General features: G+C 40.0%; 1 protein-coding gene and 1 non-coding gene across 2 annotated transcripts in view; both read right to left on the bottom strand.

Moving 5' to 3' along the window:
- The window catches only part of LOC112453953 (prolyl 4-hydroxylase subunit alpha-1), an 85,567-nt gene that overhangs the window by 42,560 nt on the left and 16,279 nt on the right, over nucleotides 1-26,728 (bottom strand). The window lies entirely within an intron of this gene.
- LOC112454006 lies at nucleotides 8,936-9,054 on the bottom strand. Its single transcript, XR_003040689.1, has one exon. It is a non-coding gene; the product is annotated as a U5 spliceosomal RNA (small nuclear RNA).

The following is a 26,728-nucleotide window of genomic DNA, read 5'->3' as shown; positions in this document are numbered from 1 at the left end:
CTCCGATGAGAACTCTCATCCGATTTGCGGCCACGTCGTCTTCCTGGCGGCGCAACTTCCTAATTATTACCGTCTCGCGAAGAAACTTTTATATCGTCGTCATACTGACGTATATTAGAGCTTGCTCTCGTAACGTTAACCCGTCAAGACGCTAATTTGACGCGCACGCGCGCGCAATTCACCGACGTCAAATTTAGGGTAATTAGCGCGCATGTCACAACGAGGCAATCCGGAAGTTAATTTACTCAAAATATTCATCAAACATATACATTGCATATACAGCATATATATATATATATATATATACATATATATATATATATATATATATATATATATATATATATATAAATGTATTACTGCAAGTTTTTAAAATATTTCTCATTCACAAGGATATTTTTATTCATTAGCGAATAAAATTGGCGTGGCTAATTTGGTGTAAAAATATAGAATAAAATCAAAGCAAAGCTTTTAAAGTCACAACGAATATTTAAAAAAAATATTTCCACTTTATTCACTATAAAGCTCCAATTATACTGATCAGATAAGAGTCTGTTTTGCGGCTAATAACGCGCCATTAATTTATTGTAAAATACCACACGCCAGTCATCAACTTCTTTATAAAGAAAAAAAATTAAAAGTTGTTAAACTCTCTGCGCACGTCCTTCTCTCCTTCTTGCTGAATCAGATCTGGTGTCGCTTAAGCGTGATTTTACAAGCCTGCTCTCGCGAAACAAGCTGATCGCGTGATTCGCACCATCGCGGGTCACCAAACTCGGACCATTATATAATCTGGACAAATCGCACGCGATAAACACTTTGCGAAAATAACTAATTTTGTATCGCTGCAAGTTCAGAAGCTTTCACCTCGCTTAGCGACAAGCTTGATGGGATCTCCCCCAAGACAATTTCAAGGGTGATACAAGTGCTCCATGGCAAACCATGGACAACTCTACGACCCTTGGAGACGGACATACTCGCATATATATATAATATATAAAACGGGGGGAGAGAGGAGAGAGAGAGAGAGAGAGAGAGAGAGAAAGAGAGAGACCATTTTGCTCGCAAACCGCGAGCGTAAGGGCGGTTAATCGCACTTAACTCCGCCGACGCGACCTTGCCTAAAGCATACACGGGTCGTCCGTAGAAAAGGAGCTTAGGACCGTTATTTCCAGCTTTTCTGCAAGCTTCCTGAAAACGCGAGATAACATAATTCGCCGGGTTTGCTGAGCGATATCATAGACGGCGTTTCGTTGTTAATATTACACGTGGAGTACATGGAAGCGCGTAATTAGGTATATTGTATAACAATAGCATAGACGATGTACCGCATGTGCGCATTTATGATTGTACATGATATATAATCAAGAGAGTTGTCTTCATCTTTGAGGTTGGTTTCGACAATGTCGGCCATTTTAATTTGCGACCCAAAGAGTCAGCTTAAACAAAAACTTCTTTAATAAACGAGAATAATTAAAAATAAAATTAATTATTTTCTATCACGAATTAACACAATACTTAAATTAATATTATTTCATGTGGCAGGTACGACGAGTGAGTATTAGATGGAAAATAATAGTTGGCAAGTAAAGTAAAATGACGCGGGCGTTGCAGATGTTGCTAATGTTTGCACTACGATGGACCGTTTTTAACAAATTCCTCCCGAAGAGAGCGAAGAGAGGAAAATCGGATTGCCGCATCTGTCGGTCCGAGAGCGCGGCGAGGAATCTTGTCAGGGTCAGAGGTTATCAGCGAAGGGCCGCGTGATGCAGTTTGTATGCGCTCCTCGGAACGGCACCCAAGGGATACGTGACCCTCAGAGCCCGGCATCTCCGAGGGCTTTGTCGTCCAATGGAAATTCTCGATAGCCGGTCACGCACAGAAGAGAGAAATAAAATAAAAGAATTGAACAGCGGGAAATAACATAAAAGCGATGCGCTTACGGATGTAACGTAACAACGTATTCGTGATATGTAAAGCTATTCTTCTTCTACGGAACGAGATGCACGTAGTCCGCATATACTGTAAAATAAAGTACATACATATACATTATACATATATGTATGTATGTATACATATCACACCCTATTTATACGCATCGCGCACCACAGATTGTATAAAACAGGTAACAATAGCGGTCGCGTTTGCTCTTCAAGTAAACTATGAGGCTATTCTATAACTTTCCGCGTTACAGCCGCGCTAAGGAAGTTCGCGTCACGCCATAATGCCCATTATGGCAACGTCATAAAGACAATACGTTGCTGGTTATGCATTTCTGCGTAATGCAGTTAGAGAAATTTTTCAGTGGTTCAATACGGCAATGCGATTATTTGAAAAAGAGGGAAATTCCGCGTGCTGCACATCATATATTTGCATTTCTATTTTTTGCGGCTATTCACATATTTGCTTTTTTCGATACAGGATACAGTTATATTCAATCTAAAATTGCATTATGCCGCGCCGATACCTCTCAACTCGGAATTGCGATGCCGTGTAAGTGACCTGTGTACGATCGCTCGTATCCATTGCAAACGTATGGGAGTTTCCTTTAGCCCCGCGGCATCTCGTCAAATATTGAAGACTACTGATTCGGAAACCGAAGAAGCTGCAGGGACGAAGAAGTATCGGCGGAGGGAAAGCAACGCGCGTCTCCGCGGCACGGCGCGCGCGCGGCGCGTGAAAACGTTCAGATCCAATAAATCCTGCAGAATAGCGTCTCCATCGAAACACGCAAACAAACTGCATCTGAAAACCCTTCCAAGTGTTACTCTGTTACTGGCCTGGCAAATTATGTTCGTCCATGTTCGTGTTTCCCCTTCACGAATTCTATAATTGCAGTATTGCATTTATATACAAAATTAGAAATAAAATTTATGAAATTTGAGAGCGAGGGAGGGAGAGAGAGAGATTTATAAAATAATAATCGTATGTACATAGCATGAATATCAGATATACATACGTTTCTTTCTTAATAAGTGATCTTAAAAAGATAAGTTTTATCTTTTTAAATAATTATGTATAAACCACCACTTGTGTGTGTGTGTGTGTAATGCATTGTTGTAATAAAATTTAAGGAATATTTGTTATAAGTATATATATGTCTTTCAAGTTTGTGTGCATGTGTATCTATAAAGAATCAATTTCGTATTTAATCATATTTTCGCAATATCAATTGAACTAAATGCGCTTTTCAACTGACAATTCCTTCGAGTTAAAGAATTAAATTAAATTCTTTCGTTCTTTAAATATCTTAATTTGAAAGATTAATTCTCCTTTAGCGTTTCCAAATCCAGATTTAGATTTAACTATCGATTTAAAGATCGTATTAAATTAATTGTTAATTGAATTGATGCTTTTAGACAAAAAGTGAATTTAGGTGATTCAGGAATTGATTAAATCTATGAAAAATAAATAAAATGCTAAAAACGTTCGAGAGATTAGTTTACAAAGTAAGAAACTCTGTAAATTCATAACCAATCTATACGTCTTCGTTATAGCCGAGACCATCGTGAGAGAAGCATCTCAGATATTTTCGTCGTAACGCAACTTGTCGGAGAGAATGTTAGTTCCCCCGATTTTCCTTGCGGCACGAGGTTATCCGGATCTGCTTTCAGTTCTTGCCACTTATCGTGCCAAAAGCTATCCTCGAGCCATTTTTCCCTCTATCCCTCGATTTTCCTCCCTCCTCACGTCTCCCCACGGCCGTTCTTTCCTTCATTCGTCTATGTCTCTCACACTCATCTCGCAATCTCGATAAAAATGCCATGCGCGAAAAATCGCGCGATCGCACGCGATTGTCAAACGAAAGCATTGTTTACCGCAGAATCTAACCAGAAGATTTGAGCGCAAACTAGAAAAATGTTATACAACACCTATCATGAGAATGAAAATTATGAGTTGCCGTCGCGGATTGCGAATAGATAATGGGGAAAGATCACGAACGTGAGAGAGAAGCGAAGGTAAACGAAGGTTAAACCCGATTTCCGTGTTGGCACGATGGCGGTTGCCAATAATTGTGCGCTATTATGGAGGCTACTATTTTTCCGAGTTAACGAGAAGACATAGCCTTGTTCCGTTACGCCTCGGCAACGACAATGACAACAACAACGACAACGACAACGACGAAATTTCTTTTAAGCGATTCGCTTCAACGTATAATGTATTAATTCGTTCTTTATACGAGCTTTCATTTCTCTGACCTTTGTCTACCGGGATACTTGAAAAAATTCATATCATTTACCTCCGCTATACCAGGAAGGAAATAAGAGAGGACGATTAGTACTGTCGCGTAGTGACATTTATTACCGATGGTCAGCGATCACGCGCAACGATGTGCAATTAATTTGCAGGCATTTGTGAGAAATTTACGGGTGGATAGAGATGCAAATGAAAATTTCGCTCGTGCGCAAATGAACCCGTCACGAAACGACGAGAGAGAAGCCGTCAAAGTCGTTTTATTAAACAGATCAGAGATGCGCGCCGGACGATGGAACAATCAATACTCGGCTGCATACTACTTTTTGCTATTGTAAAACGAATCTACCTGTTCCGAGGCAATCGTTACCGGCAATAAGTCCACTCGTTATCGGGTACGCGGGTCGCAATGTCGTCGTCGATTGCGCTGAGAGGCGGTATTACCATAAGGCAGCGAGATTCATTGTCCCGAGCGTTTTTCTCTCCTATTAAGCGATTTCGTATCCGGTCCGGGGCCCGTTCGTCGTCATTTGGCGGCTTCTTCAACGTGTACAAGAGAATTCCATTAGTCGCCATCCACGCTGTACAGCACTTACGATTATGTAGAAAATGAGTCCCTCCCCCCCCCACTTAATCCGGCGTTCTTCGCTACCCTTCATTTTTCCCCTCTCCTGCGGAAGAGAGGGTGTATATCAATAATGCACGAAGCTTATATTCCTATTATTCGAGGAAAAAGGTCAATTCCGCGTTGGTCGGACCTGTCGATAAAATTATTGCGACGTGATGTGTAATATTTTCAGAAGTTCAAGTTCCTTAAAATTTTCCGTAAAGATAATCTTTGATGTAAAAAAGATAAAATAAATAAACTAAACTAGATACACATACACACACACAAATCACTTATGTACGAAGATATAATCCAAGTAGCGATAATCTAATCAGGATATTCACGATGCAAGGAGCGCCTTGCTCTCTCCTCGCAATTAATTACGCCACGCGCGTCAATCAAGCGCTCGCGGAAACGTCCAAAGTTTCGATTTCAGTTAGGCGAGTCATATGCCAACCGTCCGTCTCTCGAGATAAATGATATTGAGCAGTTTTACGGAACTTGCCTCCCCCCACCCTCTCAGCCGATTTCTTTTACGGAGAGAGTCTTCGAAGAGTAAGTTAAATTGCCCGTCCGTGAAAACTGTCTGGCCAGTGCCCGTCGGAACTATGAACAGCAATAAATAACTATAAACAGGAGACGCATACGTGTTCTCGGCGCGGGCGCGAGAGCATTTTACGATCCAGCATGGAAAATCTTTTACCGGTTAAGCTAGACGGGCTGCGCATACCTCTTCCACTCGTCGTTTCGCTCTATTGTCCGATATTTCAGGTACGCGACGGAAAGGTACGGATTATGGATTGTAAATGTTACGTGGATTTATTTGTCGTTCCACCGTAAGATTCGACGCTGTGAAACGGGGGGTATTGTAAACGGGAGCAACCGGTAAAAGGAAGTTCTATGGCACATTTGTCTTTCAGCCACTCGGATTTATACGAGCACTCAGTACATAATATAACGAAAATAAATTTCCTTTCCTTGCAAATTCTTTCTCGATCGTTTCTTTTTCTCCTATCAATTCCCCAAATAGCTCCATCATTTCTGAAGAAATTCTATTAATTACAAAAAGTCACATTTATGCGGAGACCACCTAAGTTTATTGTGCAAACGTGATAGCGGAAGATTAGAACTAACGAGTTTGAAACGTGGAACATACCTAATCGCAATCTTCCAAGAGATCAGTTCCGCGCGAGGTAAACGTGGCTGATAAGGAAGAAGTCTCACGAACACGGTTTTTAATTCACGACGACGCAACGCTGGCGGCCAATTGGGCGAAATCGTACTGCCAATTTCGGTTATCTGGTCGCTGCAGACTGCGAGCTCTCCGGGACCGTATAATGGGACCCGTGTTTTCTTACGTTGTAACGTACAAAATGCTGAATCGCTACTGGCAGATTGCTTATCGCGCTGATGAGGCGAACAGACCAAACGCCGGAAAAATGAGAAAAATTTCGCGAGTGCCTAGATTGGCTTGTAATAAATTTCCGATCTATCGAATCAGATATAGAATAGTAAATGCACTGGCAAATAGCCGGTTGATCATTGAAAAAGCCAAATAAATATCACAGCAACGTTATAAAATGCCATAAATGTATAAAATAAACTCTAAAAAGGTCGCAAGTTTTTTTATGTTATAAAACACCTTTTTCAGATATAATTTACATAACATTATGTCTTGCGGTACACTCGTCGTTTTTTATTACAATGTAATATCGGAAAATGGGTTTGCAGACTCTCTTTGTATGCGCGGGTCTCACGTCAACACCTCTGATCGTAAAGCAAACAACAATCAAGCAACGTTGATCGATCACTTTAGGAAAAAAAAAACAATTTTGCAAACATTTACACGGCGCAGAATCGGGCATCCCCCGTTCTTCGTTAACGAGACACACCTATATATTCCACAAGCGCGATACGGATTTGGTCGCCCACGCGCGATTTTCAGTCCCTCTCTCGCTCGTAATACTTGCACAACGGTACACGAAAAAAAGGGGGAAACGCCGCAGGGGGAAAAAAGGGAAACACGGAGGGCTATAGTCCCTGCAGACTCGACACAATGGGACACGCACAATGCGACGTCAATCGGACAGGGGGTGCGTGAAGGGCGAACGATAGGCTGCGAAAAACGAGAAGAAGGGTGCGCACCCTCTGTACCCCCGAAATCCGCGACGACGTTCCGCAATCCGTGAATGTTTTCGACGAGGCTTGACCCGCGCGACTCGCTCTTCTCTCGTGCGCTAATAAATAATAACGGTGGTTAAGGGAGGCACTTTCCGAGTGCGCCTCCACTAATGGGATACGAAGGAATTACGGGAAACCGAGTAGAAAAGAGAGAGGCATTTCGTGCGTTCAACAACGAACTCTCGAAACACCTTAAATCGATATCACGCTGAAATTATTGAACAAACATTGCATTAACTGAAGAGCGGAGCTCGAACTATAACAGAGAGAATGCCGCAAACGATATATATTCCGAGATTACAAGAAAGAAAAACAGACACTTCAATATTCAGACATTTCTCAGACCTGGGTAAATACTCTGATTCTCCTTTATGTCAACATTACCAATATGGTAACACGTTACTGTCATCTTATCGAAATTGATCGGAAATACTTCAGAAAGCTGCGAAAAATATTTATATATAGTATATCTCTAGCTGTTTTTACACGTACAATTTTATCATCGGATTTCGTTAGAAGAGATTCAAGATTATGGTCAAATTTGTGACGCATTTTAAAAATAAGATTTCTAGAAAAACACAAAGGATAAAAGTACGCGCTCAAAAGAACGTTCGTCAATGTGAAAACGTTCTGAATATGTGAAACATTTTTTTTCTTTTTATTTTAGAGAATTATGTTCGACGTTGTGTGTGTGTGTGTGTGTGTTGGACTCGACTTCCACTCTTAAATAAGCCGTCTAAATCCCGGTCCACCGGCCGTTATCCACCGCGTTATTATGACAGCGACCTATGTCCTCCCTCGCATGCTGATAACGAGGTCTTTCGTGGTCTTAACACGACGTCACTGGATCGATAATACCCTCCCCTATCGACTATTCCGCGAGCCTGCCGGTGCATTCCACCGGAAATGACTGCTCCTCGTGCGTGTTCCGGCATTCAGGCAGCCGCGGGTGCTGGAAGATTTATCGCGTATTCTCGTGCTGCGATCTCGTTGCCGAACTGGTTAGGCCACGGATCTACGAGCGACCGTTCACGAGCCTCAACCACACCGTAAAGTGCAACGCTGCACCCTTCGGTCACGCTTCATCGAAGCTCCAACAATGGGGATTATATTGTTAATTAAAGGGAATCCATTGCTGGATCAAATGATCCAGCCGTTGTTCCTTTCGCACGTAACATGCTACCGAATTATACAGAGCAATCATAAATTCCCTCTCCGCATATAACGTGATACATTCTCTAATCAATCCCAAGCCGATTCTCCCTTAAAACAAATATCGCTGCAGTTTTGTTTCAAATGACTCGCAGAGCATACCGTGTTACTCAATACTAAAATTTTTATTTCTTTTTACCTCCCGTCCGCGATAATTTTGCGATGAAATGAAGAATAGAATTATCCATGTATTCTATGATTATGTAAATTAACGCTAATTATAGTGTAAATTAATGCATGACCGGCATAAATGCCGTAACGATTTCCGATAAACGGAACTTCCGGGCGCAGAGCATTTTAATAAAGATTCGACAGACAAGAAAGTAAATTAGATAAGTAGAGAGGCCGCTGGGCGAGAGAATGAAACAATTCCGAGTGGTGTCTGTGTGTGTTCGACGTAGCGTCTATTCTTCTGCTTTTCGTCTTAAATTCGGCGCAAGATGAGCTTCTTTCGAACTTCCAGTTCTTACAACTGATTAACAAACCCACCGAAGCTAAGCCTGCAGACGCGAAAGATGAAAGTCGATAAATTAGATCATTTCGTCATCCAAATCAAATTCTTTATTCTCACGTGTTGTTTAAATTATAAAAATATCTAAAAGATTTTTATTACATTGTTATTAATATCTTTTAACTACTTAACTCCTTTAACTCCTATTAAATCTTTAACGGTTAAGATAGCTTGTAATAATAGAATTAGCTATATATCTTCCTAAATAATTTAATTTTGAATTAATTTATGACCCAGTTTTCACTGGGTACCAAAAAAATTATTATAGACTCATCAATTGTTCCCCTCCACGGAAATCTTTAGTAAAAGGCGAAAGATTTATTCGTGTATTGAAGGGAAACCAGAGTATCAAACTGAAGTCATAACACTCCTTATATACACATGAGACCGAATTTTACTTACGAGAGATATTCTAACCTGATAGACCTCTCTCGGCCATATCTAGAACTAAACGTTCAGTCCCTTAATGATCTTGAAATGTACAAGTGTCCCACTTTAAATAATCACTCTTCTCCAAAATTTTTATTTTCTTACAATTTTAGAAGAAAATGTTTTAGACAAAAGTTGTATAGTCTGGAGGGGGACAAATAACGGTGAAATCAATTTTCGAAAAAATCTATTTTTTAGGATTACGTGAAAGTCATCTTCATTTTTTGTTATGAAACACTCCATTTTTATAACAGAATTTTGTAGCTGATGTTGAGATGTTTCCAACGATCTATAATAGTTAATATTTTTGTTGAGAACTTGCGGAGATATAATCTTAAAGTATCAGAAAATACGCGATATCATATCTCCGCAAGCTTTCAACAAAAATATTAACTATTATAAGTCTTTTAAAACGTCTCATATCTGCAGCTACAAAATTCTGTTATCAAAAATAAAGTGTTCCATTCATCTTGTCGATTAATATCATATTTTCTAATATATTATCACATACATTTTATTCTCATTAATATAATATTAAAAATTTATAATAAACTACAATCAGATCAATTTTATTTATTCATTACGATTTGCGAAAACTTTCATTCTCTGATATTAAATATTCTGATAAATCCATTTGGAATTAAATAAGTGCAATAATATATCTTCTTGCCAAAATTATCCAGTTTTTAATCTACAAGTTGCTTATAATTTATAAAATGTTATTAATGTTCTGACGTCATGATGAAAAGATCGCATCTGAATACGTTTATAAAGAAATGTGCAATTAATATTATATGTATATATAAAATCGGGAATTCTCTCTTTCTCCAATGCTTTTTATGTACGGCACTAGGAACCAAACGGTGAAATAAGCATGATCGCTCTCACACACTTTCTGTAATGGGGATTCTACGGGTTTCTCTTTCATCCCTCGTTGGCAACCGGCATAAAATGCTGAATTGGCACCATTCGCGCGTCCAATTTATTATCCACCACCATCCAACGAGTCTCAATCGCAGGCGGGCTCCTTTCTCTATCAATCGTCGGTCAGATTTTCAAGCTCAAATCCTCTCTCTCTCTTTCTCTCTCTCTCTCTCTCCCTCCCTCGTAACCCATTCTCCTGTGCCTGCATGTAAGCCCGCGGACTCGACCGGCACCGAATTCCCTCGTATTCCACGGTGATATCGGCGGTGGGAATAGGGTATCTGGGGATCGTTTGTCAATGCGCCAGTATTATGCGATCGTGTGAAATGTATGACCGGAAAAAAAATGTGCTGAATTTTAAACGTGCGTGAATTTATCAGCGACACGCACGATAACCTCTCTCGTTTCTGATAAAATGTCCCACGATTCACGATTTTAATCTTAATGACTCTCTAACGATTATCTTGAATAAAAACACCATTAAGAAAGAAAATCAATGATCATTAAAAAGAGTGATCATTGGCACTTTTCCATTGAAAGAGGTAACTAAAAATGTTCTTTTAAAAAAGTCACACTAAAAAAGGCATCTTTATGTTTCTAATAAATAGTTTCAAAGGTATAAATTTTTAATTCTTTACGCAGGCTGCTCTGTATAGAAAAATGATTACACTGAGAAAAAAAAATCGTTGATTCAAAGAAATATTATTTGATTTAACTAAATGCAGCGGTCACGGGCTGTCAAGCTAACATTTGTTAATTCAAAAAATATTATATTGAAATAAATTCAGAATTTCTTAATATTACTCACGTATATTTGATTTAAATATATTAATATTTGCATTAAACAAATCACTACAACTAAACGAGTTTAGTCAAATTAACGACATTTTTTTCTCAGTGTACACAAATCATGATTAGCTGTATTAGCTCTCTGGTCACGGAGAATCATCCGAATGTGTTAAAAATCCCGTTGCAGAAGCCGCACAACTACGAAGCGTTAGCCATAGCATTCCGCGTAGTAAAAATGGCGAGTTAATATCCGAAAACTCGGGTTTTCTTCCCTAGCAAATCTCCAGTAATGCGAGCTCGTATCCCGCCCCCGGGCGGCCGGGCTTTCGTAAAGCTCCCAGAAACACTAAAAGGAACTCCGTTATTTTCAAAGTTTTAATGCTCGGTCCAGATCTTCCGCCTACACGCTCGCTCCTCTTCCCTATCCTCCTCTCTTCCCTTCTGGACTTTATATCTCTTCGGAGAAACGTCGCGAGAGAGCGTGCAAGATAAATAAGGAGTGGAGGAGAAAGGCAGACACACGGAGAGAAAGACACACCGAAGTGAGGCGAGAGACACATTCTCGACGATAATACGTACAAAGTGTACCGAAACGCGCCACCGCCACGCCACGCGCCACCCGTATTTCTTTCGACTTTCCCCCGAATGCGAGTCTAGAGTCTAGAGCACAATGTCACTTCCGGTAGCGCGGAAACTCATTTTCCGCATCGGCGATCCTCGAGATTGTCGCGATGCGTAGAGCGGACTGCGGAGAACGAGACGGACAGCTAACTATCTTCCCCCGGCCCCCGCGCATTCTCGCAACGTGACGACTCCAGCCGCGGCCGTTTTGTGTTACCGGCCGGAGTTCATAAAAATTCATGAAACGGCATCGGTCTTTATGCATCGGTCCGAGGTCCATCGTGGAATTTCCACCAACGTTCGCGGTGAACAAAAGAAAAGAAAGAATGAAAAAATTAGTCGCCCTTAGTCGCGGGATTGCAGCGATAAAGCTTTATTTTTCCCCCTTTCGTTTATCGTTTTTATCTAATAAGTCTCTTTTTGCCGGAGAGCAAATTCATATAATGCTGTTAACTATTGCTGTTCGTGATTTGAATGTTTAGTCTCGCCGTATCACGAGTGCTTCGTTATTAATATGAGAGATGGTGCAGTGGTATATCGAAGAATATTATGAAAATGTTACGAGAAATGCATTTGCATCAAAATGGGAGAAAACATATGCAATATAGATTTTCAATGTTCACATGTAAATTGTAATGTGATGATGTACAAAGATTAATTTTAAAATATTCACGTGAATAACAATATGTTTTCAGGATAATAAGAATGTTTCTATAAAATTGCAGTCCGCTAAATGGGTTAGTCGCCCATGACTAAAAGGTTTCTGAAATCGTAAACGTTTAAAAGTGCGAAAATTTCGATATTTACCGCATCTTAGTGGGAATTGAAACCACTTATCTTAATTTTGAGAAAGATCCGATAGGAAAACGAGAGTGAAGACTGGTCGTCATAAATCGGGATGATAGTCCGTCCCTGGCGTGTGTGCACGCTTATATAATATATCACGCGTGTTCTGTAAATTCCGGCAATGCCACCGAGGAACCGTTAGTCAAATCGAATCTGATCGTGTTACTTTCGCGACCGCACGACCTCAGGGCGTTGTTACTCTTGTCGCGGATCGCGTCTTATCGATATCTTTGACCCCGATAAATCGAGAACAAGAATCCCCAACCTCCTTTTCCGCTCGTCTACTGAAACTCGCAAGCGGCGTATGGGCAGTAAATCAACGCGGAGAACCATTAAAAAAAAAAAAAAAAAGAAATATCTCAAACTCTGAAAAATTACCACCGGGATATACGTGCCGCTTGTTCTTGATTTAATAACGGAGAGAAATATTTTTTAACATTACTTATATGAATTTGATCAAATTCTCTGTATAATCAAAATCGAAAACCTGCTCCTCTTTTGTGAAAATTTGCAATTTTTTTAAAGCTATTATTTCAATTGAGCGAACAAGGTACACGTTTCAGGAGCATTAATTAAAGGTATTATATATATTAAAAAAGCGTAGAGACAAACGTAAAATTGTAACTCCCGCGAACCACTTTTTTTTTCATGCACTGATTCCGCATAAAATTCACATCCATTGCGACACGCCGACGTGCTCGACGAAAAATTGAAATTAATTTTAATTCTTCCTCATCCACTAGCCTCCCCAAGTTTTTAATATTCGGTTTGAATGTAGTGAATATTTTTCCACTCATCCGATGCTTTTAATGCATTCGTATGTCGTTTGTCAGACAAACCTCTGATGAACCAAAAACGAGGAAATATATAGACATCTATATTACCGAGCATCTAATTATTACTTTTCATATCCCGTGCTTTTCGTTGAAATGCGCTTCTACATGCACCGACCAACGCGTAACATCAAAAAACGAAGGTATACTATAAATGAGATTCTCTCATTACGCACGAATCATTTTGTTTCGTCCAAGTTATTTTCATTCCTCGTATACGATTTCATTAAACAGAACATATATTAATCAACAAGAGCATAAAATAAATTCAACATTTGTCGCCAAGTATAAAACACGATAATTATTCTTGAATTATGCAATAAATGGTGCTGCAATGTTAATAAAACATTGTCTATACTGTGTACGCGATAACATCGTAAAATTTAGCTTATTTTGGAAAATTATATGTCAAGCGTTGTTTGCGATAAAACAACAATTACGCGGACGAAAGTACAACGAGAGAGAGAGAGAAACCTATTCGTTTTTCTTCTCGAATTGGATGCTTTCAGCGTGCCATTTTGTACCGCGAGGTAACAAAATTTCTTGTCGTAAAGTGCCTGTACGTTAAGGTTGGGTGGGCCTGACTTTATAGGTAGCTACACACAAGGTTCTGACCCGGGGCAACAAGAGGAAAAAGAGCATCTCTGAAGAAGCAATTAACGAGTTTTTTAATATTTAATCGCCACGCGCGTACGTTGACATAATCAATTTCCTCTTGTAAAAAAATTAAATTTACATTAAAACAATAGCCACGAGAATATTATTACATTAAAACAATAGCCACAAGAATATTATTATAACTAAATATTTACAGATTAAAAAAAATAGTTAATAAAAATTGTTTTTTATATACATATAATCAAGTAAAATTCGTGTGCTTAAATTCGTAATTACGCCGTACGATCTGTCGTTTGTTATTAATTTGTAATATGAAATTGAGTGATATCGATTTTGATTGCTCAACTGATCCTGCATTTTAATTTAATTACGTGCAGACATTTTCATCTCTTTTAATATAAATTTCTGCGCCCATAAAACTTAACTTCCCTTCTCTTCTCCGGGTTAACTGCGCGATATAATTTATATAAAGAATTCTTGGTTTTCCACCACGAGAGATTAAATTGCGACGACAGTTCTGATATATTTATTGTATTCCAAATTCTAAAATATTTTATTTTGTATACTTTACAAACTTATATTAAGTTAAATTTTTTTAATAAACAGAGATAAACAATTTAATTAAATAGCTTGGTTACTTTAAGACAGCGAATCTGTGAGTTATTGTCTTAATTTTTGCATTAGTTTTGCGCATCAACTTGACACACATTCAAAAATCTTATTTACTGTAGAGTTACATGGCTTGAAAAATAATTTATCATTCACGAACGATGTGCAGCAGCGGAGTTGAGACGCCAACTACATTGAACTGCAAAATGCAGGTGTTCCAAATTGTGGCAACAATCAAAATAATTAATATTTAAAAATTTATATTTATTGCGCGTATTAAATAATCATAAACAATTAATTCTATCCAGATAATAAGATAATAAATAATAAGGTATTCAGTTATTCACCCCATGGTTGTTTCGCCTCCCAGGTCTTCGCCTTCTCCTCTCAAATCCTTTCGTTGCATTCACACAATAATCACTCGGGAAAACGCGGTTAATTACGATCGCCGTGGCACTTTGCACGACACTTATCGCACGCGACAAGCATTTTGCTGCATAGCAACTAAATAATAACGCGAATCGTTGCAAAAGTTAATGAAACGCGCGGTATCACTATTAAAATTTTAATAATCATAAAGAATAATTACACCCACAGCTATTATATTTGTCGCGCGCGATTTCGAAAAGTAATATGAAGACGTACTAACAAAAGTGCAGACATCGCTATCTGTTCGCTCGATCATTGATCAAGTGATAAAGTTCAAACGTCAAGCGTCAACTTTGCGCGAACACCGTGCGAGCGTTGAAAGAAAAACAAATAACAAAGCCAAAATCATGTTTAGATGTTACCGCTTCGAAATAAATAAAATTTTATAATACAAAATCATGTTGTATATTTTCCTCTTGTCTTCTAAATTGATTGCGCGATGAATGGATACCTCATTATATGATATATGATTAAACGATAGCCCATCATTAAACAACACATAATTACACGATAGCCGTTCCGTAATGAATTTAACTGAAAAATGAGCGCTTTTGTGTCTGTCGAAAATCGAGATAATCGAGATATGTATATTAATGTAATAATATCGCGTGTTACTAATATATTAATACACTATTAATAAAATATATTAATAATAATGATAATGTATTAATGTTAATTAATTTGTTATTACTATTTTATGACAACTTTTATGACAACTTCCAAGAAGAATAAACGTATGTAATTGTAATAAATAAAAAATAATTCTTAATTTATTACTTCTTGATTCTTTATTTTAATATTTAAAAAATCAAATTTAATAATCGCAGTCACTATTTATTTTCTTCGGTTTATTAAAATCGTACCATTTCATTTTTATCGAAGTGTGAAAGAGTTTTTAAGAATAAAAATATTAATAATAAACTATAGTTTTCATATAACTTTCCGATTCATAAAACAAAGATTAACTTTATTCAAGTTTAAATTTAATATCAATTTTCTTAATAATTATTCTTAAGAAATATTCTAATTTTTCTTAAAGAAAAAGATTAAATAATTTGTACATATCAATGAGATTTGTAATTAACTTGTCGATATCAAAAAGTTGGCTGCTAGGGTATGCAAGAAATAAAAAAAGAAAATCAAGTGAGCAACAAAAATCTATATCAACTGAACTATACAAATCTGTAGATAACAGATCGATAGTCTTATAAGTTGCGTTTAGTCTGTCAAAAATAGAATATTATTCCTGATTAGTAAATAAAAAGGAAGATGAATTTTCACACGGTAACCATTCTAAATCCTCGATATTATGCAACTTTCTTTTTAATTAAGCATCTGTTTAAAATAATGTCAATAAGATCAATATAATTTTAATTTAACTTAATCTGGAGAATAACTACTATTATAAAAATATAGAATCTGTTGTGTGAAAAGTCATAAAAGATAAACTGGGAGATAAACAGACTTTTTTGTACGTCACAACAATAATTTTATGATAAAAATATTTCATTGTAATTGTTTGAAAGTATTATCTGGCTTTGGACTTGGCATTATATTGTCGAGGAAAATGTATAATGTTCCAGGGATTTCTATCTATAGAACTTTACGTAATATCGCTACGATACCGGGAGGCAAGGAAGAATCGGGGCAGGACGGAGCGGAGGTGGAATAGTAGGAAGCAATGTGGAAGTCACGTAGGCCGCTTTGGTCCGACGATGATGATGGAGGCCGTTGCCGCTGTTGTAGCAGTCGTCGAGACATCGAATTATCGCCAAGTTTCCGACAGTGCCGGAATACGAATGAATATACTGAGAATTGCGTGGTACATCCATGGCGAATGGACATTCAGGTGAAAAATAGTTGGCGAATGTATGAACGGTGGCTTATTTTATTTTATCTCGTAGAAACGTGTCGTTAATCGACCTATAAAACTCTCACGAATATTAACCTTCGACCTCTTCGATGACGATGACGAGAGTCAAACGAGTGTTACAAAGCGCCGCGCCGTGGGTGTCCAATTCACAATTTCCGATATTGTTTTAATTTTAGAACATCTTATATAGAATCTAACTGATCCAAGCCTTTAGAAAGCACGGTAAAACCTCCATCGCGTTTCTTTACAGAAAATCAAGGGGCCTAGATCATGATCTTAGAAAGTATCCAAATATAATCATTTCTTACTCTAGCATTAGTTTAAGATTTTAACAAGTTTTATTTATGATAAAAGCTAAGTAAAGAAGAATAAACATTTTGATGATAACAATAGATCGTTTTAAAATATATATTCTCAAAGAATTAATTGTCAATTCTAATAAATATTTAATATCATAATTAATAATTAAGATTCTTTGTTTAAACAAAAAATTACAAAATAGGCATTCGCGACAGTAAATATTTCTGTTTCAAATACGGATATATTTTAAGAAACATTATCATATAGGATTTTTTCAAACGAAAAGATTGAATGGCAAAGACGACGCGTGATGCACGTAAGCGTAACATAACACGTCGAGCGACGTGGCAACGAGTATATGGAACTCAAAGCGCAGAGGAAACCGCGCGTGGGTGCAACGATTGGATTAATTTATCGCTCGGCAGCGTTAGCATACAGCCTCCCAAGATCCGAAAAGAGAACGATGAACGATGTATCGCAACGTTTCTACAGCACGAATTACATTTAATATATGAAATGAGAATAAAGCTTCAGAAAATGATAGGGCCTTCTATTTGTCCCTATTAGATCCCATTTTGTATATAAAATATTGTACTACTAAAGCATTTAAGTGCATTCGTATATAACTCAATTCTATGGTTGATATCTTAATAATGTCACATATAAATATAATCATAATTCTATTCGCTCAAAAAAATATATATAGTAATTTGGAATAATAAACTTCCACAACTTCTCCGTATACGCGAACGGGACAAAAAAATGTACGATATTACAAAATTTCAAATACCTACTCTCTAAATCTGAATCAGTTGATAACTGTTCGGTATTTATGACTCTATTCAAAGTACTAATTTATATAAACGGCGGACAACGCGCATTTATTTCACGAATGTGGAATCACTTGGGATTCCTGGCATCCGATGGGAGTTCTCACTCGTCGACACGTTTGCAAATTCAACACGGCGCGGCAGCTTTTCGGTCACTCGCGTTCTCCAGACACTTCTTCGTCATTCTTCCGCGATTCTGCATACCGCACGTCCGTGCGTGCGCGAGAAACACGCGTTATCGTAATCTGTTTGCCGAGCGTATCGTCGCCCTCCTCGTCCCTTTCGTGCGCTGGCATAACGCAATCTTCGCCTCGTCTTTCCGGTCACGTCGAAGTCGAGAGAAAAAAAGGAGAGAATTCGAAAATAGCAGACGCGCCTCCGCGGCGTCCATATATACGGCGCGGCGCGGCGCGGCGCCGGTGTTACTCGATGCTCCCGAGATTGAAAATTCCGTTTCGTCGTTCGTCGTCGTTGTCACCGTCGCGTTACGATTCAAAACTCGAAAGAAACCATATGCAAGTTTCAGGATCACTACCGCGATTAATCGTAAATTATAATAATTACATCGCTGCTGATGATTATTCTTAGCCGATGGCGTGTGTCGCGTACTAATAGTGTGATTAAAAAAAAAACTTTGTGCTCAATTATTAAAAAGATTTTCTCTTTTAATTCTGCTCTGATTCTATAAAATCGTACGTCACTCTCTGATTGCGTAATTAACTGCATAAACAAACATCGCTAAATTAATTACAGATTATTATTTCGACAAATCGCAGGCGTTTCAACCAATAGAAAGTCGGCATTTGTATGAATGTACTTTCGCGGGTACCCATTTAATTGAAAGCTCAGCCGGATGACTTTTGCGACCGTTATATCATTTGATTACGCATATTAAAGTGACGGATCGACGGCGCGGGCGGTAAACAACGCAACGCGACACAGCTCACACAGCGACTGCGTGCATACCAGTTGCGAGTCGCGACACTCGCGACGCTGATGCAGGCTGCTGCTGCCCGATATTACATTTGATCCGATATCGCATTTCATCCAATTACGGGTGCACTCTAATTTACACCTCTCTGTATGTCCACTCGCCGGCAAGCCAACAAAAACCGGCCTTGTGGCGGCCGCGAAATGAACTATCGATTTTGCATTAGTTATATAACGCGATGGCGAAGCTCGCGACGACAGTTTCGCGCTCTGACACGTATGTTTCGATAAACACAGCAAGATAGATCGGCATCGACCATTTCCGGCGGTGCCGATGAGTGCAACAGCGCAATACCAACATCGATCGAACACCAAGTTGACGCTACACATTAGTAGATTGCACTTAAATAAATTTTAGATATGCTCATATATTCGCGGAAAAGGCCAATACTACTGTAACCTAGTACTAGTGTCAGCTAATTCAAATTGCCGATACGACTCGTGCTTGTAATACCTGTATACCTGAGAGACGCATATTACTCTCTTTTTCTAATTCATTTCATTTCATTTTCTCTGCAAAAAACTTTTTCTTTTTATTTCGCATCGGTCGACACTCTCCCGCGAAATATCGCGCAGTCGACGACGCGGCGCGGCGCGGCACGGCAGCCGCGGTGGGTTTGGCGAGTTTCCTGTGAATTAAAGCGCGCTCGATGGCGTGTCAAGTTTAACCGGATGTGCGTGAGCAAACAGAGATAACTATATCGATGCTTGGCCAAAACGCAGGGTAGAGCAACGCAGCAGAAGAATATTACACGAAGAGAGGAGAGAGAAAAAGAGAGAAAGATAGGAGGCCTGTCAGTGAGATAATATTTATTATCCCGCGGCGTCGTTACCGTCGACGATTATACGCCAGTTAAAATCCGAAATTACGAGCCGGGGCCCTCGATGGAGGAAAACAGGAACTGTATGCTCCCGGTAATGGAATGCGCCAAGTTAAATTGGTGGTGCGAGAGCAACGTGAACGTTTTTCCACGGCGGGACGGGTGGACCGCGCGAGAATAAAACCACTCGCTCGCATGCGAAGCGTTTGGCGAAACGGTGTGTTTACTGCCCCGATAAATCGATATGTTGATTGGTACGTTGATTAATATGCGGTGCACCAGAATCCGCGGCCTCAACTTCAACACCGAGTTCCCTGCGATGAGTTTCGTGTCGACTTTTCGCTCTCTATATAGGCTCTGTTTAGCGCCTTTAATATTCAACGTTCAATATCACGATGATAACTTAGATTCACATATACGTCGAATTTATGTTATTTCACCTCCTCACTGAAACTGTTTATTTCTATTAAAAACAAAAGTACCTCGAAGCTTGAACTTGTTCCTTTCCGCGTTGCTTTTGAAAAAATAACAGTTATCTAGAATTTTATTCTTGCTTTGTTATTACTTTTAATAGAGGCCAATGAAAAGTAAATTGTTCCAATACACACATTTCTAGAAACCTCCCAAGTTCTTTTCTCGCCATTTACCTTACGAGAAAAAAACATACGGTTCTAATTACTTTTTCCTACTCTGCGGAATACCCATTGTCCTTTCATCGCGCTCGTTTTCTCTTTCATCTCCGGTGAAGGACACGATTTGTACGGGAATTAGAAATATCGCGCGATAAGATTGCGCGCGTATTCATCATCGGGCCGCATCGTGACATCCGCGCGGAAAGATGCGTCGCTAAAATGGGGATGAGAATGCGTCCAACGCCATATATGCGTATCCGGGCAGTAAAGAAGAGAAGGAAAAGAGGGTGAAAAAAAGGGCGGAAGGGTGGAAACTGGTGGGCGAAACATTTGTCAATGTTGCACCCCTTATCCCGGCCGAAACGAGGAGAGGAGAGAGAGAGAGAGAGAGAGAGAGAGAGAGGAAGAGGAAAAGAAACGTACGACGGTCATATACACGCGAACGGTGTGTACGCGCACACTCCACGTACGGTACAGGGCTTTTCAACGAGGTCCCTTGAAATATGGGATCCGCTGGACAAAGCGGGACCCTCTCACCCTCTCTCTTTCTCTCTCGGTCCCGCGGGACCTCCTGATAACCCTCGAAAGTGAATGTAGTCTGGCGCTCAGGTTCAGGCCTGAGGGAGAGAGAGAGCAAAACATCGCGTGTGCAGTGCAGCCTCCGGGGAACAGTCAGCAGCGGCGTCGACCGGATGTGATATATACCGCGCGTCTGGTACGCCCGCTATTTTTCCGCGGCAATCGGTTACTTCCATGGGAAATTAACCGCCGTTTCTCGTTTTTCTTTTCGATCCAAGTCGCCGTTGTCGCCACCACTACCACGGCCATCGCCAGTATGGCCCGATGCGACCGGACTGTGGGCTTCACAATGGCCGCTTTTGTTTCCGGCCATTGTCGATACCTTCCGGTTAAGCTAGCAATCCAGCGGCCGCACAAATCGGATCCGGGCCTGTGCCAACAATGAACGCTATGCGGCCGCTAATTTAGTACGCGGGTCCCTTGTCGTCAATATCACGGGAGATTGTGTCTAAACAATAAGTTTTAAGCCCGCCTTGAGACAATGCGCGATTGAAATCGCCACGATTTTATCGACAGTAATAAAAGTGTTTGTTCATCACTCAAAACGTCGAAATCCGACAAAATTAATCAAATTTAATTAATAATGAACAAATTCTCACATTTAATATCGGCAAATTAACACCGATGCTTCGCATCAAAGTCTCGTTTTCGTGGAAAACAATCATCATCGTAAAAGCTTGAAAGGGAACTGAGCTACAAAAATTTCTGCTGTAAACGATAACATCGTCTGTCGCACCAACGTGTGCCTTTTGGCGCCTCGAGATGGGCGATTGAATTTTACAAAATGTATAAATACGATGGCGCGCGTTGTCAAGCGAGACCCTTTCGTGAGCTTTTTCCTCCTTTTCGCCCGTTTCTCTTTCCCTTTTCCCCCATTTCTTTCTCTTTCGTTTGCCCCGGGCGAGAAAACGGCGACGTCGAGAGCAAGGGATGAGGGGGCACGAAAAAGAAGGCAGTTTCTCGTTGCAAGATTTACGACGACGTCCAAGTATCGGCGAGAGGCGAGAGAACGAACGAACGCGGAGCCTCGACGAGTTTCTCCAGTCCGAATCGTTGGAAAATCGACGGTGACGCCAGCGACGAGAGTGTCCCCTGTATCTATTTTGCCGTCCGTTCCTTCCTTCCTTCCTCCGGCAATGGCGAAGGTCGTTCACGAGCGCGCACGAGGTTAATTTTTAAAGTTCCAGACGAACGAAATGACCGGAGACTCACGTTTCGAGCTCGTGCTCGATTTCACGAGAAACGGGATTATTGATTGTTCGCAATCGCTCGCCCGATTCAAGCTCGAGGAAGCAGAGAGAGACCGTGAGTTAGCGATTTCAGATCAAATCAGAATGTAGTCTATAAGTATGATTTATAAATTATCCTATAACATACATTGAACTCAGGAATGAGCAGCGTATTAATGGTCAATTAAACATTACGAAAACTCTCGTCGACGGGGAATCGATTTCGAACTCGAGAAATCTGGTCTTGAAATTACAAATTTATTTAATATATAATACGAATTTCCTCTACTTTTGCGAAAAAGGTTCAATGTGATTGAATATAATGTTAAATTACAAAACCTTCTTTAGACATTTTTTTTGTGCATATAAAAATCTTTTAACGCGCGTTAATGACGTGTTCTCGATGAAGAAGCATTAAGCTCGTCAAAACCCTCTGCGGAACTTTACATAATAAATTTGCAAATATCAGAATATCGAAACAAAATTCTGTTCACGTATATAACAATAGGAGGAATATCAACGTTCGATAAACATGCAGAATTCTCTTTTTGGAGTTACGCGTTTGAGAAGCTCGATATCGTAACGTATATCCGTGCCTCGCTTATTTATGCAGTTAGGAGAGAAAATCCACAGCGTATCTACCGCTAGTCAGCTCACATTTCCGCTTTTCTTCCTCAACGGCTATAACTCCGGTTAATTTTAAAAAGCCCGAGACGAACGAATCGTTCGCCATCCTTCGCGTTTCCACCCCCTCCGTTTCCCAACCTTTCCTCGAGGCTCGATTTCACGTTAGAATTATCGATTGTATGCGATCAAGTTTCGTCGACTCGAGAACTCCGGCTTACACAGGAAGGCGGAAGAAGGAGGCAGAGGCAGGGCAGGTAGGATGACAGGGATGAAGGAAGAGAGAGAGAAAGAGAGAGAGAGAGAGAGAGAGAGAAGTACCGAGAGTTAGACGAACGAGCTCGAGCACATTTTACAAGACGCGACACAAACTTTATTTACGCGAAACTTGGGTTTTCAATCTTGCTCGAGTCTTCTCTGGCAATGCCGAATATGAATGTTGATTATGGCAATAGATATATCGACTATACGATTACACGATATAGCATCTTCGCAAGAGGATATTAATCTTTCTACACGAATATGTAACGGGCGCATTAACGATACCAGCTATTAGGTTCAACGCCTATGCATTACCACTTTTCAATTCTGATATCGTTATTATGCTCTCGGCGTGTAACGTGAAAGAAATTGCCGTGCAATGAGATCGATTTTTATCATCGAGCCGGATGTTCTTCAAGGAAAAAAAGACGCGTGCTCTGCAAGGATAATGCCGAGGACTTCGCTATCAGGATCAAGCGCAACGATGGATTTACGATGCTCGAGTGGTCCTTTACGGTCGAGCTAGCACACTCTGTCTAGGATGCTGAGCCCCGGGGCGAGGATTGTTCAGCTAGTGTCACGAGAAGCGATTTAAGCTCGATCCTAGCCGTGGATTACCGCAAGATCCTTCGACCCGGACCGAAGCGAGTTAGGATTACAGACCCTCGTTTGATGCTAAACTCGATCCACACGCTCGACTCCTACCACCGCGCCGGACAATTCCGATTATCCTCGCGCCATTTTGTCGCGGTTCTTCCTGGATCATCTAGATATACAGCAACGACCACTAATTTGTTGGCATTGAGGAAAACTTAAAGTTTCAACAGAGATAATTTATTAGACCAACGAATTTGTATGGTTTTTTTTCTACATAGATATATTTAAATATAATATGAACGAATGGAATAGAAAAATGTGACGTGTGTATAAATTTCTACTTTATCGAAAAATATTAATTGATTTATTCTTTTGTTATTAATATTTGCTGTATATTACACCAGTTTCTATATATATTAAATTATTTCTGATTAAAAATGATTTTCTCATATGACTTATGTGAATCATTTTTCCAAAGTTTTCTCAATTTTCTCCTGAATCTCCTATACGTAAAAACGTCCTGAGAAAAAAAATGATTGTGGCGAATTGAGCCACTTTATATATATATAAATGGAATGTCTGCCTTTTCTTCTCCTTCTCACCTCTTCGTGAGAAGTACGCAGTAATATTTTATCCATCCACTTTACCTTTTTTCGAAAGCATGTAATATCGTGCGTCAAAAATAAATCACAGGCATTACGCTTCCGCTGCGTATCCGCGGAATAAGAAAACCGACGAGGAAATTCAGCAATCAAACCTGCAAATCTCCCGGGCAAATATTTTCATTTGTTCGCGAGTGGTGGTCGGAAATTGGGGGTGGTTGAATAATGACTGCGCGGATCAAGAAAACGTGAGGAAAAATAAATATCCGAGAAAGGATGGATTGGAAGAGAGAGAGAGAGAGAGAGAGAGAGAGAGAGAGAGAAAGGGAGGGAAGGAGGGAGAGAAACGATGGGAAGATTCGAAGCGAGGCAAAAGAGCGTAAAAAATCAGACTTCCATTCGTACGGACAAATGAGGTAGACATATGAAATAAGAGGAGTAAAAAAAGGTAAACTCGCCCGACCATAAATCGCGTAAATTATATGGCGAAATCACGACTAGAAGCAGAACAGTCGAGAGAAAAGTAAATTATGCCTCAAACACTTTAATACATTTAATACGTAATTACCGTCAAAATTCCCCTTTTATCATTCACCCTTTATTTGTTTCCACGTGAAAAAAACGTGATTTCTACCGTATGATCGTAAAACAATTTATTCTGCTGCCGTAGCAATTAATTAAGTTGCCGCGTCTCCCCAGACGTCGCTGGTGTAATTTAACGAAGGTCCCCGGTGACTGGAAGCTAACTCGCGAGCTAGCAACGAAATTATTGTCGCTCGCACGACGAATTTCATCGGCCGCGTCTAATTGGGAAAACGACGCGACGGGCGACGAATACGGGACTCCGTAAATTGTATCTCAATCGGTTTCCCATATGCATAAACTGCGGGATTAAACTAAAATTAACACGCAAACGAATACCCAATATACCGAAATGCGAAACTTCTCTTGAATCTAATAATGTTAAATAAGGACTGAATTAATAATGCTGAAATATTGTTACATGTCAGAGTGTATCCGACAAATATAGACTTTCTACTTAAAGAGCTGAAGGGTGATTTTAATCCATCAACGTAGAATAGATTTTGCCTGAATTAAAATATTAACGTACCGAGATAGTTTTCAAGTTACAATCGAGAATAAAGTTATCGACTGCACAACAAAGTCGGCTGTACGGTTCACGCGCTAAGAATTTTTAACGCGGAGAACTTAATAAAGTATTTTTATTGTCGATTTCCTCCCCGTAGTACTCAGAGGGCAGAAGAATTTTATCGCGCTACACGGAAGAGAGAGCGCATCAGATAATTTAAAGCGGTACACTCCCGGTAAGCGCGGAGGCAAACGACTTTATCGGGATGGAAGACCCTCATCCCCTCATTTGCATCAGAATCGGCTTCGCTATAAATATCCGTAATTCTCGAGATCACAGCCAAGGCGGGTGATTAATTCGGTACACGCACATCCGCGCAAAATGCACGATGCACCCTGACATAAGGTAAATAAGTTCCCCGTTGCGCCTGCGAGATGTACGTCACGGGGCGCGATGGATCGTGAATTAATTAAAATACTTGACTTACTCGCGCAGTATCTAGCGGATAAATGTAGAAAAGGTTAAGTGTATTGTGTAACGTTAATTAAGGAAAGGATGTCTCAAAGTAACGTGCAACGTTGAAAGAGAAGCACGCGTTTGTTCCGCTGTAACGGAATACCGCTTAAAATCGGTTATTATATTCCGCGTAAGAAACGAGATAATGAAATGCACAATAATGGTAAGCACGATTGTCTGTACGCGCGCGAAACATACAAAACGGTACTTTTTAAGTGCTTTCGTAATTATGCAACAAGGTCGGAAGCTACGTTCCGCGGCTTAATTACCGCGGGGGAAACGAGAGAAAAAAGGGTTTTCCCGCAAATGCGAAGGCGCGCCGATGAATCTGTCGAGAAGCGCGGCAACATTGCGGTCGCCACTTTGGAAAAAGAAAGGTAAAACAAAACCGCGCGCAAGTAGCAACAGTAGCACGTTATAGAGCATTGCAGTGGTCTCCGAACCGCAGATGGAGGTGCCGCGCCCGCATGCCCCCCGGAACCGGAGCCGGAGCAGGAGAGTCGAGAGTCGCATATTTCATCCCACGATCTCACGGTAAGGTCTACGTGGACACCGTTCTTATTACCGTTGGAACCGACAAAATATTGGAAAACTTCTGGAAGAAACTTATTCCGCTGTTTTCCGTGTTCTCCGCGAGAAGAACGGTTCATCAGCAAAGTGTCGTACCGCGAAATCGGCAATATCGTGCGTCATTCTAAAATATGCTACAGCAGGGTAGGTAAACTATTCGATCTCACGTTTTCAAAGTATGTTTTGGAGAGAAAATCAGATCGGGGAAAATGGTTATCGTCTAAGATAAAGCTAACAATAAGAACGGCGAAAATAACTCTTAGCGTAAACGCTGATTTTTCGTGCATCGTTCCATGCGACTCATCTTCGTTTGAAAATTCCCGTACAATCACCCCTTTACACCTACAAACGAAACTAGCGGCCGTACAAAGACGTACAAACGATTCCGAAACAGCACCCGTTTGCGGATTT

The sequence above is a fragment of the Temnothorax curvispinosus genome, unplaced genomic scaffold (genome assembly GCF_003070985.1).
Source record: "Temnothorax curvispinosus isolate PA1 unplaced genomic scaffold, ASM307098v1 QBEX01004771.1, whole genome shotgun sequence".
NCBI classification, from domain to species: domain Eukaryota; kingdom Metazoa; phylum Arthropoda; class Insecta; order Hymenoptera; family Formicidae; genus Temnothorax; species Temnothorax curvispinosus.
This window is presented reverse-complemented; position numbering and strand designations above follow the sequence as displayed.